A 20,738-nucleotide genomic window follows, 5' to 3' on the forward strand; every position below is an offset into this window, starting at 1 on the left:
AAAGTATCAGAAAACAAATAAAAACTGATGAACTCATTTTCTTCTCTCTATGAATGGTGCTTCCAAATTCTAGACAAGGTTATTTAAAATCTTGGTAGAGAGAGCTACTATCAATAAAGATTAATGAGAAATTGGTTATTGTGCCATGGGCACCTTGAGAACCCTACTTCTGTGAGGAGGTTCAATGCAGGGAATTAAGACAAATGGATTGGATCAAATCCAATGTAATTCAGAGAATACACTGATGCCCTAGTTTTGTTACGCTTCCATAGTTTTTTTAAAATGTTGATGTTTGGCAGCAGTTCAAACTAAATACTTTTAAAAAAATGTTGGTTCAACACAGATTTCAGTTAAAAAATAAACTCAATATTTGGGTTTAACTCAGGGGTTAGCCAATTCTTCAAGTATATTTGGTGTTATGGGACAGTGTTTGGTTTTGTTTTTTGGGGATTCTGATTCTGATTCCTCAAAGACCCAAATGGTCAGGTACGAATGTTCTGTAGGAAGGATAGTCTCAGAATTAGAGCTGTATTACGTGATCCATCCCTTAGCTATAAGATTGTCCTAAAATCTAGGCCCTTCAGTTAACCCTCATTGCTCGGAACTGAAATGTGTATGCCATCACATTCTGCGCTCCATTGAAAGACAAAGTATGGCTTTGAATCCTGGGAGTAAAATTATCTTATGGCCTTGGGATACAAAACTAATCAGGTGATATAAAATATCAAGCAGCCCAAAATTCAAGCTCAGCTAAGGTAATTCCCAATAGTATTTACATTCTGAAAAATGGGTATTTTAGGCTTATTGAAGTGTTCTTATTGTGAAAGGACTTCTCTTTTTAATATAGTTATGTAACTCAGCATGGCTAAACGCATAGAGAATCTGCAAATTCACATGTATGTCTTTTAAATTCTGAGTAAATTTATTATCAATGAAACTAAAACTATTGGAGAAAATCAGATTTCTTTTTTAAAAAGATGTTTATGTTGTACTTCCAAATGTATTTTTGTTACTGGAACACAATTTTTTTCTAAAAAATCCCCCATAATTGTGTCTAAATACTTTCTTTTTATTTTATTTGTTTTATGTTCCATTAGAAACAGTTCACACTCTTGGCTATTGGTCTCTAAACAAATGTTCAATTTGTAGGCAAACACTCTTAATTTTAAAAACTAGCTTAAGAAAATTGAGTTATCATCCATAAGAATGAGCATCCTTATTAAAAAAGATGAAGAAAATCCCTTCCCGTGGGTCAGCGTCCTGTATCATGTTAAATACACATCTCTAAAGTGTTTATTACACACTTAGTGAAGAGGGAACTCTCAGTCTCAAGTGGTTAGCACATAAAGATTGTTTAAGCTGAGGGAAGGGTATCAAAGGGCATCCTGGAACAGGTCTCCAAGGTTTCTGGGGGATGCATCCATCAATAAAATAATTTGAGCACATGCTTCCACTGCAAAAAATGTATTTGTTATCTTGTACATGCTCTCCTGCACAAGTATACTATAAACCATGCACCTAAGGGAAAATTAAAATGGTGAAAATAAAAATTAATACAGATTAATAATTTCTCCCCATGCCCTAACAGATTGCCTCGCACCACCACTGACATGTGCTTACTCATTTTGACACCACTGCAATAGGTATAATATAAACGATTCAAGTAGTTTATATTATAAGCTTCTATAAGCTATAATTATAAGCTTATAATATTATAAGCTTTAGTAGCTTATATATTATAAGTAGATGATTTTTATGACACAGTGTTTTTGGTGCTTAATAGGGTTGAATAAACAATACCCACCAGAGTTGAGAAGACAATTTACCCTAACATACAAGAGACTGATGTGCTTTGGGAGACATTCTTTGACGCTCCTGAAATTTAAAGAATCAGCTAAAGAAAGGGTGGGATGGGTAGCATTTATCTTCATGTACAAGGTTAAATAATGACAGTCCTTGTGGCTGGTCACAATTTTTTGGCCTTTTTCAACTCTGGCATCAAGATTGCCTCATATTAATACATTGCCAGTCCTATATTTCTGTGCCTTGTCCTGTTCCTGAGCTCTCCCACTTAGATTCTATTCACAACCCTGCCTCCCTGAACCTCCAGCGTCTGACCTTTGACATATTCACAAAGTTTGATGCTTCAAAGACCTCACAGAAGTTTCTCTTTTTCCCCTGGATTTTCTTCTTTTACCTCAATTCAAAAACCACCTGGCTTAAACTAAAAGTGTGAAGTTTGGAAAACATATGACCATAAGAATATGTATATTTTGCCATTGAAACAAGAGCTAAAGTGAAAATAACACCATAGCCCTTTCTGAAGACTCCCAAAGGGAGCTTCTCCACTTAAAAGTTGAGTTCAATAAATAAGTTCAGCCCACCCAGATGCTCTCCCTTTGGACACATTACCCAAGTAGAGTTTCAGGCTCTACAGAAAGTCTCATTGCTCACTGGCAGACAGGCCTTCTGGCAAAGGGCAAGGATGTCACACTTTAGAGGAGTCTAAAAACGGTATTTTCTTCATAAGTGTCTAAAGATACCTGTGCTTTTTGAACTTTTCTTAATCAGTTCGATAGATGGGAGCATCACCCAGGCCAAGTCAGCTTTATTTTATTTAGGCAAAGCAATATTCACCCAATAAATATACCCACATAGCTGGAGAGCTTGGATTCTCTTCTTTCTCACTGCCACACACACTGGAGACCAGTTGTCCCATGATGAAGAAGTAGGAACACACAGAAGGCATCACCAAGACCTTCCAAGGGTTGGTTTACTTATCTGATATTCTTTTGCCCCTTTCACTGCATTCATTCCCATTTGCCCTGTATTTTTCTTTCAGATTTCCTTTCTTTTTTAAATTCAGATAACATTTCCTTTACTTGAACCTTGTTCCCTCCATGAAACCACCCACCTCAATGAATTCATTCAGTTCACTCTTATGAATAGATAAACAATCTGAACCCCAAAGCTATTTGCAATAAATTTGAAACTTCTACCTCCTCAGCAGTTTAAGTACCTAAGGCAGATTTTATAATACCTCCCCTCCCTCTACCCTCACAGTTGCAAAAATGTTGCAGCCACAGTGTATTGGTTTAGTTTTGGGGCCATATCTGTATGGACCTTCCAAAGGCCATGCCTTATTGCTTCACCTCAACCATGTTCATTCATTCATTGTTTGTTCAATAAATATTGATCTGAGCACTGGCTATATGCCAGGCATTACTGTAGGTCCTAAAGATACCAGAGTGAAATAAACACACAAAAATCTCTGCCCTCTTGGAGCCTCTATTCTAGAGGAGGGAGAAAGACAATAAAATAAATGTTAGGTATTGGAATGTGATAGAGCTGAAAAAAAAAAAAAAAGCATGGAAGATGGATAGGGAGTACCAGAAAATGGAGATGGGAGTGCAATAGATTTAAATAGATTGGACATGGAAGCCTTCCTTTAAGGTGACTTTTAAGAAGAGGCTTGAAGAAAATGAGGAAATAAACCAGATATCCAGGAAAAGATAATCCAAGAAGAGGAGAGAGCAAAAGCCAAGACCCAAAGATAGGAGAATATCTGCCCTGTTTTAGGAACAGAGACTAGTGTGGCTGAGGATGAGTGATGATGGGGAAGAGCCAGAAGAGATAATGGGGGTCAGACTGCTAAGCCTTGTCAGCCACTGTAAGACTTTGGATTTCATTCTGCGCAAGATGGAAAACTATTGAAATATTTGGAGGAAAACAATAACATGATCTCGCTGTGCTTTGAAAAGGATCATTTGGGCTGTTGTGTTAGGAATAGATATCAAGAAATGATAAAGCAGAAATGCATAAATGATTACAATGGCGAAGGAAGGCAAAAAGCAGGAGGGATACTGGAGAGTTAGAGTACTTTTTTTATATCGCTTTGACTTTCAAATGCATGCTAATGTCTTACATATTCAAAAAGATGAAATTAAATGAACATTGATAGAGGGGATCCTAAAAGTGAATATAAACAAAAACAAATTAACCTAATCAGATGCAGAATTGACAATACAGCCACAGAAGGAAAACAAAAGACATTAATACAAGTAACTTTTGAGGTTTAAAATATATACCCCAAAAATGCATGAAATGTAAGTGTACGACTCAAAGAGTTAATACAAAATTGAATATGCCCTTATAATCCTCTACCAGATCAAAACACAGAACCTCCCCAGCACCCCAGAAGCCCCTCATCCTCTTTTCCAGTCACTGAAAAAGAGTGGAAAACCACTCCCATCCGCTCGCCAAGCGTAACTGGTATCCTGACTTCTAACAGCATAGGTTAGTATAACCTGTTTGCATTTTAACTCTATATGAATGACTCACATACTATGAACTCTTTTGAGTCTGGGTTGTTTTTCTCAATATTAAATTTGTGAGATTAATCCATAGTATTGTGTGCATTTATAGATCCTTCACTGAGAGGAAGAAGATACAAATATGAAGGGAGGAGATAAGAAGGAACCCTGGTCTATTGGCTATGAGAGTTAATGATACAAACATTTGTTTTTGTTTTTTTTTCTAGCTTTGTCTGCTGAAAGGATCTAAAAGCAATGAGACTCCAGAAGCAATCATCACAGCAGGCACCCAAGTCCTGCTTCCTATATGCCATACTCCCCTAAAATGGATCAGGTCTGAGGAGATAAATGATTCCAAAGTTGAGTCAAGAAAAGTACAAGGCGGTACTAAAAATGCACGTACACCCATAGATACAGGGGGTAGAGAAAGCTCTCCTCAATAATAGAGTACCAACTAAAAATCGAAGCAATATTAGAGTTAGGAAAATCACAATTTTTGACACTCATTATAATAAATGATTCAGGAAAGACTCCTCAGTGGATGGGATAGTCATTAGGTGAAAGTTTGTTTGGAAGCAGGTTTGTTATACTTTCAAAGTATCTCCTCATAGCTTACTTTGTATTGATTGCAAAGAGAACAAAGACACCTTTACAATAGACAAATATGGTAGACACCACCTTAGTCTGGTGATCATTAGCATCAGCAATAAATGAACAAACTGAAATCCTACACCTTCTGATAAAACGAATGTGCCACTTATATTTCATTCTGGCCAAAAATAATAACCCGAATCTAATCATGAGGAAACAAGTAAAAATCACCCAAATTAAAGTGCTACAAAATATATGTTCTGTACTCTTCATAATGTCAGTATCAGGAAAGAAAGAAATGTTGAGAAAAATGTCCTATATAAAGAAAACCAAAGAGACATGATATCTAAATATAACATGCCCATGGATTACATTCGGATTAAAAAGAAACAATGCTACAAAGGACAAGGGCAGTGCACTAATTCTGCACTAATCCAGGAAAGACAGGATGAGTTTGGGATCAGGGCAGTGGCTGTGAAGAATGTTAATACAGAGCATATGTTAGAAAACAGTGTTGTACCTATGTTGAAATTCCTAAATTTGATAACTGTAATAAGGTTATATAAGAAAATTTTTTTAGAAAATCCATGCTGAAGTATTAGAGATGAAATGTCATGATGAGTACAAATTACTCTCAATTGGTTTAAGAAAATTAACAAGAAGATAGACAGATAAACAGATAGATAATAGATAGATAGATAGATAGATAGATAGATAGATAGATAGATAGATAGATGATAGATAAAGCAAATGTGGCAAAATGTTAAATAATTGGCGAATCTAGATGAAGGGTATTTGCTTTTCATCGTACTATTCTTGCTTGAAACTTTTCTGTAGCTTTGGTGTTTTTAATATCAAATCAAATAAACATACATAAAAATATAAAAAGAATATGAATATTAAAACAATTTTAGCACAAAGTATGCTTAGCTTAGTTCAAACAAATCACAAGTATCAGCTATCAAAAGTGCTGCCATGAACCCTCTGTTAGCCTGAAGCCAAAATACAAATGAACTATCACTTCATTTTAGATGTACAGACAGATACTGGGCAATAGACACTAATCATATTGGGTGGTTTAAACTAACTTGTTTTGACAAGATATCCTGGGAAAGGACAGGGGTGGGGAAATCTAAATCTTCACAAAAAAATAAAAGTTTATACTTAAAAAAAAAAAAAAGACAATAGACTATAGGGTAACAAGGATAGAAGCAAAGAGAGTAAAGAGGAGGCACTAATTTTACACTAAATCCAGGCAGGAAGATTAGTTTAGGGCCCAGGGTAGTGGCTGTGGAGGAAGTAAGAATTGGGGAGACTCTGAGAATATTTTGAGGGGAGCCACATGATGCTAATGGACTGGATATGGGGTATGAGAGATGAAAGGAGTCAATGGTGGTTCCAAAGTTTGGGAACTGAGAGACTATAAGGGTGCAGGGTCCCGTAACTGAAAAGGGAAAGACTGTAAATAATCTTCACTGAGAAAGAAAAAGAGTTCAATTTTGGACATGTTAGGTTGGAGAACTATTTTAGATATCCATGTGAGTATGCTGAGTGTGGAGTTGGGTATATGAGTCTGGAGTCTTAATGTGAGGTTTTGTCTGATGATGTAAATGTGGAGTTATCAAGATATATAGAGCACTTAAAGCCTTGAGATTGAATTATATCCCCTAACCAAGGAGTAACTGCAAATAGAAAACAAATAAACAAACATGCAAAAGTGGTAAATCTAAGGAAGATTAAGGCCAAAAAATATGGCATGTGAATAGAACACAGCCAGTAGTTCAGTTTTGCTAGTACCTGGGACACATGAATCTGAGTGGTAGTTCAAGCTGGTACAACAGGTCCAAGAGAGAACACAGAGAGTTTGGAATGCAGCCTAATAAATATCTACTTTATGTTGTAGGTGGTAGGATTCCATGAAGGCTTTAAAAAAGACATTTCTTCCATTTACACTTATTGTTATAACAAATATTTTTAACCATCATAGATTTTTACCATCTGTTTTTACCATCATAGATTTTTAATACTTCCTCACCTTTTCCTTTGTTTCCTGTGTTTTGTAGTTCGTACATTTTCCCCTTCATTTTATTCTGTCTGATAATTTGGAAGATAAACTATTGTCTGTTTCAACTTCTAATACTGGGTAGCTATAGACATTTATTCATATGCTTAAACAAATATATTTTATTTATTTATTTATTTATTTTTTAATTTTTTTTTTTAAAGCAGCTATTTTTCACTTTTTTTTATTTATTTTGTTTTTTGTTTTTTGTTGAGAGCCCACTGGCCCATGTGGGAATCGAACCCGCAGCCTTCGGAGTTAGGATCATGGAGCTCTAACCGCCTGCGCCACCGGGCCAGCCTTATTTTTTTTTTTAATTTATTAGTTTCAGGTGTACAAGACAACGTAATACTTAGACGTTCATCATTTATATCCCTCACACTGTGAACTCCCTCTCCCCCCATCCACTATCCCTCCGAACTCGCACCGAGCCATCACATTATATATATAAAATTATAGTTGGCATTCATTAATGTTTAGCTTCTAGTGTACAATGCCATGATCAGGCATCCGCAGTATCCCTGAGGTGGTCTCCCAAATAGGACACATGTCCATCGGATACCCAACAAAATCTTTATAACATTATTGAATACGTTCCCCAAATTAATTTTCAAAAAACCCTGAGGCCATCTTGTGCTTACCAGCTGCTTCCTAATCCCTTCACCTTTCCCCTTACCCCCCTTCTCCCGCCCATCTAACAACTCTCGTTTTTTTCTTTTTGTCCCCAAAACTGTCTCTGATTAGTTCATTCACTTATTCTTTTCTTTAGATTCCGCATATAAGTGAGATCATATGGTACTTGTCTTTCTCTTTCTGACTTATTTCACTTAACATAATGTTCTCTAGATCCATCCATGTTGTTGCAAATGATAAGATTTCTTTCTTCTTTATGGCTGCGTAATACTCCATTGTATAAATGTACCACAGCTTCTTAATCCATTCATCTACCGATGGGCATTTCGGTTGTTTCCATATCTTGGCTATTGTGTAAAGTGTTGCAATAAATAGTGCACTGTTGGTGGGATTGCAGCCACTATGGAAAACAGCATGGAGGTATCTCAGGAATCTGAAAATGGAACTACCCTATGATCCAGTAATTCCACTCCTAGGCATCTACCCGGAGAAATCCAAAACTCCAATTCAAAAATCGGTATGCACTCCTATGTTTATTGCAGCACTTTAATCAAATATATCTTAATCTTCCAACTTTAGAAGTGAAATTGTATTCAGAGACCAGTTCTGCCATAAAAAATGAGAAAAATTTTTTTTGCCATAAAAAATGAGAAAAATATTTTCTTTTTTCCAACTTAGCTATGCACACCTGACAATAACACAGACTTGTATGTTCAGGTGCTGTTTTGTCCCAATTTATTATAGTTATTTTTTTAATCACATATCTTTTGTACTAAAAAATTGTAAATTTTATATTTGGTTTTATAATTACAATTAATTTAATAATTTAGATATATTTAAATGAAAAAACGCTTATATCACTCAGTTCCTATCGTAAATTACATAAAAGTTCCTGATTTTAATTCTTTGGTTACTTGGATTATAATCTTTAGTAAGTTTTTCAGAAAAGGAATATGTGTGATATATGTCCCTACTTCTTGAATCATTGAGAATGTCCATTATGTATATGTATATGTAAATAAAAATGTATGCATTATGAAATATGTATATGTAAATAAAAATTTTAAAAAATATATATTACATTTAGCAACTTATTCTATTTTGGAAGGAAAAGGAAATAGATTTAAGATACAACAGTGCCACTAGCATAAAAAGAGGAGAAATCACATTATTATAAAGTTGAGGTACTGTGGGGCTCCAGGTGGCAGCTGGAAATTTACAACTAGAATATAGGAGAAGTGAGAATAACAAAGGTAGACTTAGAAGTTATCAACATAAATAAGATGAAATTTAACAAGCTATGAGAATGCCAAGGAGGTTCAAAGAGGCTTTGAGATGAGGCTAGAATTCTGGAGACATGAATAAGAAAATGAGCATGAATCGATGCTCATATGAGGACAACCACTTTTAGGCAGCTATATACACAATAACCTCTTCAAAGGAATAAAGCTGCACTTGGCAAGGTGAAGACTTCTCATAGGATACTGGAGTGTCCTTATAAAATGCTTATATCACTTAGTTCCCTACTAAAACTCTCCCTGCTGGGCTCCCACCATTTATAATCATTGATTCCTTTTGTTGCCCTGTACCCTACTTACAAATGAGAAACCTGCTATCTTCAAATAGCCCCCCATAGAATTTTCACATGACCAGAGATGTTAATAATCATATCATGATAAATATGAAATTAGAAACTAATACATATCTAACACTATGATATAGGTATTATTACCATCCCTCTTTAATAAGTGGGAATTCTGCTGCTTAAAACTGGTTAAACAGAGGGAACATCACTACAGATCCTATGGACACTGAAAAAATAATAAAGGAATACTGTGAATAATTATGTGCCCACAAATTTGATAATTTAGATGAAACAGACTAATTCCTAGAAAGACACAATTTGCCAAAAATTACACAATAAGCAATAAACAATCTGCATAAGCCTATTTATTATAGAAATTGAATCAATAATTAATCTTCCAAAATAGAAAGCAAGGCACCAGGCCCAGGCAGTTTCACTGGTGAAATTCTACCAACATTTAAAGAAGAAATTATAGCAATTCTCTACAATCTGTTTCAGAGAATAGAAGCAGAGGGAATACTTCTTAACTCTTCTTACAAGGCCAGCATTATCCTAATACCAAAACCACACAAATAACTTATAAGAAAAATAAACTATAGAACAATATCTCTTGTGAATATGGGTAGAAAAATCTTCAACAGGATATTATCAAATGAATCCAACAATGTATAAAAAGAATTGCATACCATATCAAAGGTATGCAAGGCTGGTTCAACATCTGAAAATCAATAAATATTATCCATCACATCAATAAGCTAAAAAAGACAAATCACATGATTAATCAACAGATACAGGAAAAGCATTTGACAAAATCTAATACCCATTTATGACAAAAGTTCTCAGTAAACTATGAATAGAGGGGAATTTCCTCACCTTGATAAAGAATATCTACAAAAATCAAATCTAACGTCATATTTAATGGTGAAAAATCAAAATTTCCCCACTAAGATCAGGTACAAGAGAAGGATGTCATGTCTCATGACACGAAATAAAACTGTCTTGTTCACAAATGACATGATATTCCATGTAGAAAATAGGAAAGAATCTACAAAAAAAAAACAAAAACAACTTTTGGAACTGATCAATTATACCAGGGTGTCAGGATACAGTTAACATACAAAAGTCAATTGTTTTCCTATGTACCAGTAATGAACAAGTGGGATTTTAAACTAAAAATACAATACTACTTACTTAGCATCCAAAAATACTGAAGTATAAATCTAACAAAATAGGTACAAGATCTATATGAGGAAAACTACAAAATTCAGATGAACAAAATCAAAGAACTAAATAAATGGAGAGATACTTCACGTCCTGGATAGAAAGATTCCATATTATTAAATATCAATTCTTCCCAACTTAATCTAGAGATTCAATGAAATCCCAATCAAAATCTCAGCAAGTTATTTTATGAATATCGACAAATGATTATAAAGTTTATTTGGAGAAACATAAGACCCAGAATGGCCAACACAATATTGAAGGAGAAGAACAAAGTTAAAGGACTGACACTATCTGACTTCAAGACTTACTATAAAGCTACATTTTATAAAGTGTACACTTTATAAAGCTACACTTTATAAAGCTAATCAAAACAGTATTGTATTGGTGAAAGACTAGAGAAATAGATCAACACAACAGAAAAGAGAGCCCAGAAATAGACCCACATAAGTAGTCAACTGATTTTTGACAAAGGAGCAAAGGCAATACAATGGAGCAAACGGCAGTCTTTCAACAAACTGTGCTAGAACAACTGGACATCCATATGCAAAAAAAAAAAAAAATCTAGACCCAGAACTTACACCCTTTACAATAATGGATCACAGACCTAAATGTAAAACAAAAAAACTATAAAACTCCTAGAAGATAACGGGAAAATCTATATGACCTCAAGTATGGTGATAACCACTTAGATACAATACCAAAAACACGATCAATGAAAAAAATAACTGATAAGGCTGACTTAACTTGAAAACATTTTTGCTGCAAAAGACAATGTCAAAAAATAAGAAAAGTCACAGGCTGCAAGAAAATATTTGCAAGACACATCTGATAAAGGACTGTTATCTAAAATATAAAAAGAATACTTAAAACTCAGCAATAAGAAAACAAACAACCCAATTAAAAAATGGGCCAAACACCTGAACAGATACCTTACCAAAGGTGGCAAATAAGCATATGAAAAGATACTCCACATCATATGTCATCAGGGAAATGTATATTAAAACAACAGTAAGATACCACTACATACCTTTTTACATGACCAAAATCCAAAACACTGACAACAGCAAATGGTGGTGAGGCTCTGAAGCAACAGAAACTCTCATTCATTGCTGCTAAAGATGCAAAATGGTACAGCCACGTTGGAAGACAATTTGGCAACTTCTTACAAAATTAAGCATACTCTCACCATATGATCCAATAATTAATTGCACTACTTGGTATTTACTCAAAGGAGTTGAAAATGCATATCTACACAAAAACCTACACACAGATGTTGACAGCAGCTTTATTCATTAGTGCCAAAACTTGAAAGCAACTAAGATATCCTTCAGTAGGTGAATAAGCTATGGAACATCCAGATAATGTAATATTATTCAGCACTAAAAAGAAATGAGCTACTAAGTCAGGAAAAGTCATAGAGAAGCCTTAAATGCATAGTACTAAGTGAAAGAAGTCAATTTGAAAAGACTGCATACTGTATGATTCCAACCATACAACATTCTGCAAAAGGCAAAACTGTGAAAATAGTAAAAAGGTCAGTGGTTGCAAAGGGTTAGGGGAGGGTGGAGAAGAATGAGTGGGGGATTTTTCGGACAGTGGAAATACTCTACATGATACAATAATGATAGGTACATGTCATTACACATTTGTCCAAACTCACAGAATGTACAACATCAAGAGAGATCCCTTAGATAAAATATGGACCTTGGATTATTATGATGTGTCAATATACGTTCATCAATTGTAACAACGTACCAGTCTGTTGGGGAAATGTTGACAAATGAAGGAGGCTATGAATGTGTGGGGGAAGGGGGTATATGGGAACTCTGTACATTCCTCTTAATTTTGCAGTGACCCTAAACTGCTCTAAAATATAAAGTCTTAATAATTTTTTTTTAAATAGTTAAATAATCTCTCACAAGGTATATATCAAGCAAATGATAGCTGGAGAACTCAAATCCAGGTCTTTCTGACTCAATGGCACCACAGTCTTAACCGTTATCCTACAATGCTTCTATGAGATTTGCCTCTCAGAGATGCCATGGGACAGTAGCCAGTTAGAAACTGTGAGACTGGAGTCAGAAGGGAGGAGTAAGGTGGAGATGTTACTCTCAGTTAACCTGGCCATGTCCCTCAGTTATCCATTTAAGGATCTCTCATTTGGAGCCTGTGATTTATTAAAGATGAAAATTCTCCCATGGATGCAATTGCTAGTGAAAAGGTAGCTACAGGATAAGTGCAGTAGATTGGAAATCAGAACTACTCAGGCAATTGAGTCCTCCAGGAAGTGGGTGTTTGCCATAGACTCTGAACACATTTCTAGAGTAACTTCTGACATCATCTAAAAATAAACAAAAAACAAAAAACCTTCAAGTCTTAAGGTATATAACTTTTAGACAGAAATAAATGACGCAGAGATAAATTTTTACAGAAATTCACAATGGCTGAATTTCTGGAATAAAAATTCACTATTCAACTGCTCACTTGACTTTGAGATTAAAAAAAGCTTTTACAATAAACAGGATATATAGTGAGTGAACAGTTACAGCTGTGCTACCCTGGGGGCACCAGCTAAAAAGGCAATGGAAATGTACTAATCTTCCCAATTTGAGGAATTCTAGAAGAAAAAAAAAGCCTGCATTTTGCAAGGGAAAGAGTACTTTTCTCTCCTTATTAGCCCAAATAAAATAATCCCCTATTGCACAGGTATACATATCCACCTGCTAGAAGGTAGAGAAAACAGTCAAATCACTCTGGAATGCATTCATAGTGGATTAGATAAATCCTCTTCTCCATGCTTTATTTCACTTATATCTAAGTAACATTACCCTGATTGCAAGAGCAATGCCTGGCAAATAAAACTGCAGGAACATTCAATACCCATTATTATTTCATCATCGTAGGCTTGACACACCCAATGGCTAATGTAATTATGTACAGCACCATAGACAACAAACTTATCTCCAGTCACTACTGTGGATAATTCTTAGTTTCAAAGGGCACTATTAGGGGAGAAAAAAAAAACACACGATAATAAAACTTTAAAAGTGGAGTGCTATGTTTCACCTGAAGAGTGTCTGGAGAGAGAATGAGAGAAAAAGAGAGAGGGGGGAAGTTTAAGGAGAAACAAAGGGGGCAAAGTAAGAACTGTGGCTTCTGTATTTTGTAATCCCAATGCGTAAGAATATGTTAAGAAGTTAGAATTGCATTTTGAAACATATTTCAAGAATAAATCATTCAAATCATAATACAGTTTTACACTCCCAATTAAAATATTTTTTTAATTTAAAAAGATATAACCCCAAGTTTAGTCTTTATAAAGTTACATCTTAAATTGAAAACATTTCTTCAAATTCATGATGCCCAGTCCAACCCACAAGTTACTTAAATTATTTCTCATTATATAGTTTTACTAAAATCAACTTTTCCTGGAGCAATTCCAAAATTGAGCATGCATCAGTCCATAGCTAACTTACCATCTGTTACCTGCTACCATTATAACAAGTCACATCAACTAAAACATAACTACTGCAATATGAAACAAGAAACACAAGACAATATGCAGCTACCATTGATGTCAAAGTTATGGCATGGTGACAATAACAGGAATTGCACTAACAAGGCCAGAGAACTCACAGTACATTCAAGTCCAGCTGCACACGGATTCTGGTGCCACGTGTCAATCTAGACATCAAGGAAGCAGTGGTTGTAAAGACAAAGTCAGTGTCAGCCAATAGAACTCATTAGCAAACACTTGCCTGTGTCAGCTGCTGCTATTGATGAGCTGCAAAGATGACAAAGCATTGTGCAATTATGCCTCCTTCCTCTCTGCTTCTCCAACAGCTCTGGACTAGAAATAGCAATGCATCTGTTATTTCAATCCCATCAGAATATATTAACCTATCTCGACCTTAGCAGTGTTCTAAGAGAAACTCTGCCTGGAAATTGAGGGAAGCCCTATTTTAAAGGTTAATAAAAAAACCAAATCTGACTTGGTTCAAGAGTGTCATTTTTTCCAGTGATATGTATGTATATGTGTGTGTATGTATATGAATATATATATACACATATACATGTATGTATGTATGCATGTATATATCATCACATGACCAAGATTGACAGAAATGCCTTCAAATTGAAAGCCTTAAGTAAAAAACTCAAATTTACAATAGCATCTGCATTAAATTAAGTGGCAATCTCAAGTCAGATCAGTTTTGCTGGGACGAAGGAAAAAAAAAAATTAAAGTCTGTTCCTGCTCTCACTTAAATTCATAGCCTTATAAGAGAAAGAGATAGACAACCATAAATTATTACACAAGGAATTAACTGCTTTGTTAATCCATAGATGGAAAAAATGTTATGCTAATTCATAGATGGGAAGGATGCTTGCAACACGTGAGAGCAAAAAAAAAAAATTTATAAATCAAAATATATATTAAATGCTTCCCAAATCAGTTTTTTTAAAAAAAAATGTAATAATTAGCAAAGTATAAAAGGAGGAAATTCAAAGAATAAGAAACATGAATGACAAAAACGAAACATAAAAAAAAATGTGCAATCTTACTAGTAATCAGGAAAATGCAAATTAAACCCATAATGAAATATTTCCTATCCACCAAATTGACAATACTAAATGCTAGCTAGCAAGGATATGAAGTAGTAGGTTATGTCACATATAGCTAAAGGGAGGGTGACTTGGAAAAGTTCCTTTGGAGAGCATTTTGGCAACATCCCAGAGATGGAGAACACGGGTGCGCTCTCTGACCCAGCAATCCCATCCCTCTGTGTATGCCCATGAGAAACTCCTGCACGTGGCCCAAGAAATCAAGGACATGCATATTTCATGGATGTTTTACATTAGAGGCAAAGGGGAAAACATTAAGAAAATAATCTAAAGGCCTATCAACTTCAGAATAGATAAATATATAACATATTTATCGAGGGAAATAGTACAAAGCAGTACAATTAGTTATCTAGAATTATATCTATCAACACACCTGTATCTTAGAAAACATAACATTGGGAAAATAAGCCAATTATAAAAGAATAACTATGGTATAATTTGTGTCTTGTTTTCAAAAATGTAAAACCAACTATATATGATTTTATAGATTATGTATATTAGTATAAAATGCTCCTGAAAATTTTAAACAATAATTCTGGGATAGTAAACTCTGGTCGTGAGAAAAATAAGATAGAAAGACGTAAACAAAAACTTTCAATTAATATTGAAAGTACATTCTTTTTCTTTGTCATGTATCTAAACTACTTTAAAATACTCTTAATAAGTCAAAATGCAAGAAAACACAGGCAAAGCAGCAATTGATTCTGCTTCGAGATAAATAACACTAAAATTAAAATAAATAAAATGATTGAGTCATTATGGGTATCAAAAAATCTACCATGGAGAAGTCAGGGTGTCTTAAAATTTTCTGATTAAAACACGTTGAACAAAATATTGATTTGGAGGTTCCAATGCTTTCTACAAATTTGCCTGCAACCGAAACTCTGAACACAATTGCTGATACATGTTATTTGCACAAGCATTAAAAGCTCCCCTCTTCACCACCACCAATGGAGACCTGGGGTGTTTTAGGATTAAGTTAGCACCTCCGCCAGGACCTTGTTCCTCCTCAAAATTACACTGTCTGACAGCAGCTCACATTCAGGGCAAATCTTTTCCCTGATATTAAATAACGTTTGATCATACCAGTCGGCAGTCAAGGAAAGAGGTCAAAAGAGAGGGGCGGCCGGTTGGCTCAGTTGCTTAGAGCATGAGCTCTCAACAACAAGGTTGCCAGTTCAATTCCCACATGGGGAGGAGGGCGCATCCCATAACTAGATTCCCACATGGAGGGGCGCAACTAGATTGAAGGACAACTTGGAGCTGATGGGCCCTGGAGAAACACTGTTCCCCCAATAAAGTCCTGGAAATACACACTGTTCCCCTTAACCCCCTCCAAAAAAAAAAAGAAAAGAAAAGAAAAAAGAAAGAGTGATTTTATCAGTCCATTGACTGCAGTGAGTGGTCCATCAATGAAAATATTTATTGAGCACCTACTGTGCTCACAGGGGAGATTGGGGGAGGTGAGGATGCTAATCTGAAAAAAAGGAAAAAAAAAGAAAAAAGAAATATATATATATATATATATATATATATATATATATATATAGAGAGAGAGAGAGAGAGAGAGAGAGAGAGAGAGAGAGAGAGAGAGAGAGATAGGCCCTTAACTTGAATTATGAAGGGTACTTCAGGCAGCATCATAAAATCATGAATCGTGAAGTTGGAATACAGATCATTTAAAACAAATTCTGTGAGGTCAGAGTGAGGAAGACTGGGAAAGGGGGGCATAAAATGAGAAGAATAAATATTCTTTCATCCACAGGGACAACTGGTGATGAAGGAAGTCTGGTCCAAGAATAACACAGTCTGACTCAAGTTACAGAAAAAGAGTACTTTCAAAGTTTCTGCTGGTTCTTTGGGTAGCTCATATATTACACACACACATACACACACACACACACACACACACACACACACACACACGCAAACACAGAGGGTGCCCAAAAAATGTATACACAATTTAAGAAAGGAAAAAACTGTATTAAAATTGTAATACTCAATATATACCAATAACAAAAGATGAATACAAGTCATGTGTATACATCTTTTTCGTACCCTTGATATACATTTTTTTCACAAAATTTATAGATAGATATAGCTATAGATAGATTTTAAAGATTAATAAAAGGGCCTGATCTAACTTGTTTGTCAATATCAGAATATAAATATATAAATATTTTATCTGATCAAATATATGGTGATGGAAGGAGAACTGACTCTGGGTGGTGAACACACAATGGGATTTATAGATGATGTAATACAGAATTGTACACCTGAAACCTATGTAATTTTACTAACAATTGTCACCCCAATAAATAAATTAAAAATATATATATTTTATCTGAGAAAGTCTAAGATGCCTGGGAAAGGCCAGGGCAGAGAGATGATTAAAACAGTCCCCTACATGCTCTGCATAATAAAGTAATGAGAATTTTCAGGTTCAGAGTTTAAAGAAGATAAAGATAGCAGAGGCACTTGGGTAAAGGGTAGGCCAGGGCTCTAGAATGAGGAGAGGAGGGATCAAGTAGAAGAATTCTTAGGGGAGGGAGTATTGGATTAGGCATTATAGCCAAGTAGGTGGCCAGAGCCCAAGTGGAGAAGTCCCACAGTTGATGATGGCAGAGAAACATCTACGAACAGGATGTCTAGTAGTCAATATCACGTTACGTCCCTTCCTGTGTTGTGCTGTATAATCCACCTCCACTGACTTTCTAACCTTCAGTAAAAGTCAACTGCATACAACAGTTTTGTGTCAGTAGGAATGCAATATGAGGGACAATATGAGATTAAGCAGCATGAAAAGAGAAAGTGCAACAAACTAGAGGGATGGTTGAGGATCCATGAAAGGAGAAATGGGGAGCAAGAAGTTATATGAAACTGAGGTTACATGCTTTGGTGAATCTTTCCACATATCCTGGACACTCTGGACTTCTCACAATAGGGGAGAAGAAGAATCAAGCAAGTTTATTTGGAAATTAACAGTAAAGGTGACATTTCAGAGGTGAAGGACTTTCAAATATCTAAGATATCTTAGCGGCTCTACTTATCATGCATGTATATATGTAAAGGTTATACCAATAAACCCCAAAATGTTTACAGTGGTTCTCTCTGGATAATGAGAGTATGGGTGAGTATTAGTATCTTTTCTTTCTTCTCTCTCTCTCTCTCTCTCTCTCTCTCTCTTTCTCTCTCTCTCTCTCCCCCCACTTAGCTCTAATTTCCAAATAATATACCACAAAGCTTACAATGAAACAACAAATACATCATTAAAATACAAAGTAAACTCAAGCAAACATTTCAAAATTTTCCTGCTCATCATGAATTTGAAAAAACATACCCTGGATAGTAAGAGCATTCTTCCCACACTTGCTTTAGAAAGGTGTTTTAGGAGTAGACACTCAACCAAGACAGATTCACTAATGAGGCATTAAGAATTGTCTACCAGAAGCACTTGCATTTTTAAATGTTAGTAGCACATATAAAACATAGTATGTAACACAAACTGTTCACTAGAACATGCTCCGGTATGTTAGAATGCCTAACTGAATTGAAACCTCAGATAAACACCAAATAAGTTTGTAGCATAATTACCTCCCAACAAATATTTAGGATAATATTTTAGTATAAGTATGTCCCTACCATTTCCTGCGACACACTATTATGCTAAAATAATTATTTGTCATTTATCTGAAATTCAAATTTAACTGGGCCTCCTGTATTTCTATTTGCTAACCTGGCAACGCTGTTTCTAAGCTTCGTGACAAGACTGTAAAAAGTGCTAGATAACTACTTCAACCACTTACCACTTGTATGGTATTTCATGAGCGCAAATTTTTTGAAAGAAAAGAGAAAAATAAATGGATTAAAAATCCATTTCTGAGCGCTGTTAACCTAGTTTGTGAAAGTCAGAAGCAGTTAGGTGTCTCAAAGGCAGCAGCTTTGACAGAACAAAGAACTCCCTGCCGTCAGGAGCGGTAAATGGAGTCAGTTGAAATATTTCTGCCAAAATGATAGTAGGTCATGTTGGCATATAACCTATTCAGGTCACCCTCCAATTTCCTGTTAAAGTGCTGAGTAAAAATGAGAACAAACTGAAATACAGCAAAGTGAATTCCAGATATAGAAAACTGTTCGTTTTTACCTGTGTAAAGCTATTCTCTCATTAATGAACAAATGTTCCATAATTTCCAATGATAGTTTAAATAATCTAACTATATGTCTGGTAATAAAACATATGTCCTGAGCCATGTATTTTGAAGATAAATGCTCTTGATTGAACTTTATCCATCTGCTTCTTAAAGCATTTGCTTGCTTGAAAACTATATAAATTCTGTGCCAAATATCAGTGTTCTAAGTTTATGCAGCTCTTGGTACCATCTTTTTTGTGTGCAATGACGTGTGGCATGTGTCTTTTCCTAATGTTACTGCGACATGCAGTCTAACTGCTAGAGAAAGTGTGCTTTTAAAAGCTCCTTGCCCTTTTTGACTTTTTAAGGATAAGTTGAGTTTGGTATGCGTTACAAGAACACACATAATTATTTTGAATTCTGAAGCTTTTGATATATATGGTCTATTTTCTATAAATTCATCAGAAATGGTTTAAATCAGGGGTCCATGACTAAGGTTTACAGAGCAATTCTGACCTATCACTTATTTTGGAAAATGAAGCTTTATTGATACACAGGCATACTGATTCATTTCTATATTGTCTTCTGCTACAACTGCAGCGTGGAGATTTCCAGCCTACAGAGACTAAAATATTGATTCTCTGGCCCTTTACACAAAGGATTTGCCAACTTCTGGTCTAAATAGACATCTGCTACCAGTCAAAGGGACTGATCATTCCATTGGGGCTGATTTGGATATAATTAGGATAGTATGGCAGCTTTGATAATTCAGGCTTTGCATAGTGAAGAGGGACTAAAGCCTAAAGCACAAAAAATAAAAATGTGTCAATGTAAAAATGTCTGGCAAAGCAAAAGGAAGAGCAAATCTGATGAAAGGGGCTCTCTCCTCACTCAATCTAACTCAAAATGCATTCTCCGTGGATCCTTCACCTCAGTCCTTGGCTCCTGGTAGATATGAGAACAAGGAAAGTCATCCAGTTGCTGTAAGAATCAGGTTAACAATCCAGTTTGATTTCTTTCTCCTTTTATCTTTTTAAAACTAAAAATCCATGAAAGTTCTAACCTCTGGCAAATCCCACCTCACCCCCAGAAAACACTAGCCTAAATCAAGCCTAGAAACAATATCAACCAGTCCTCATAATGGGAATATAGGGGATGTTCATTTTTCATGCAGGCCTGTTTTACATAAAATTGTATTTAGCCTTTGATTTTGACAATGCCTCCAGTATGTTATGCAAAATTTATTCTTTGAAGCCTGGAAAATGCCCCCCAGAAACAATCTATTGAGCAACTCTCTGTTTCTTGCAAACAATTGATTATAGACATGCTTCATTTTGGAAAATGAGTGCATTACCTTGCATTTGTATTCATTAAATCCTATTTGCAGTGGCCTAGAGATGCTTTCCTCCAGAAACATGGTCAAGTAGCCTTTCCTAATTGAGCAGGTGTAAGTGCTCACCACTGCAGGTGTGGACTGGGGAGCAGCTAAGGCACCAAATGCCAATTAGGCAAAGCTCAGAGACACATCAACCTGTTTTAGCTTGGGTCGAGCAACACCTCACACACACATAGCTGA

General features: G+C 35.4%; 1 protein-coding gene across 49 annotated transcripts in view; it reads right to left on the reverse strand.

Moving 5' to 3' along the window:
* Window positions 1-20,738, reverse strand: part of MLIP (muscular LMNA interacting protein) — a 240,828-nt gene that overhangs the window by 161,369 nt on the left and 58,721 nt on the right. For 3 of the 49 annotated variants that reach the window (XM_081045035.1, XM_081045029.1, XM_081045031.1), the window contains exon 2: window positions 14,167-14,258. The exons of the other annotated variants lie outside the window; for them this stretch is intronic. The gene's annotated coding sequence lies outside the window, so the exon portion shown is untranslated. The remainder of the gene's footprint in view (window positions 1-14,166; window positions 14,259-20,738) is intronic. 49 annotated transcript variants of the gene reach the window in all.

This window comes from Rhinolophus hipposideros (genome assembly GCF_964194185.1).
Source record: "Rhinolophus hipposideros genome assembly, chromosome: 3".
In the NCBI taxonomy this organism is placed as follows: domain Eukaryota; kingdom Metazoa; phylum Chordata; class Mammalia; order Chiroptera; family Rhinolophidae; genus Rhinolophus; species Rhinolophus hipposideros.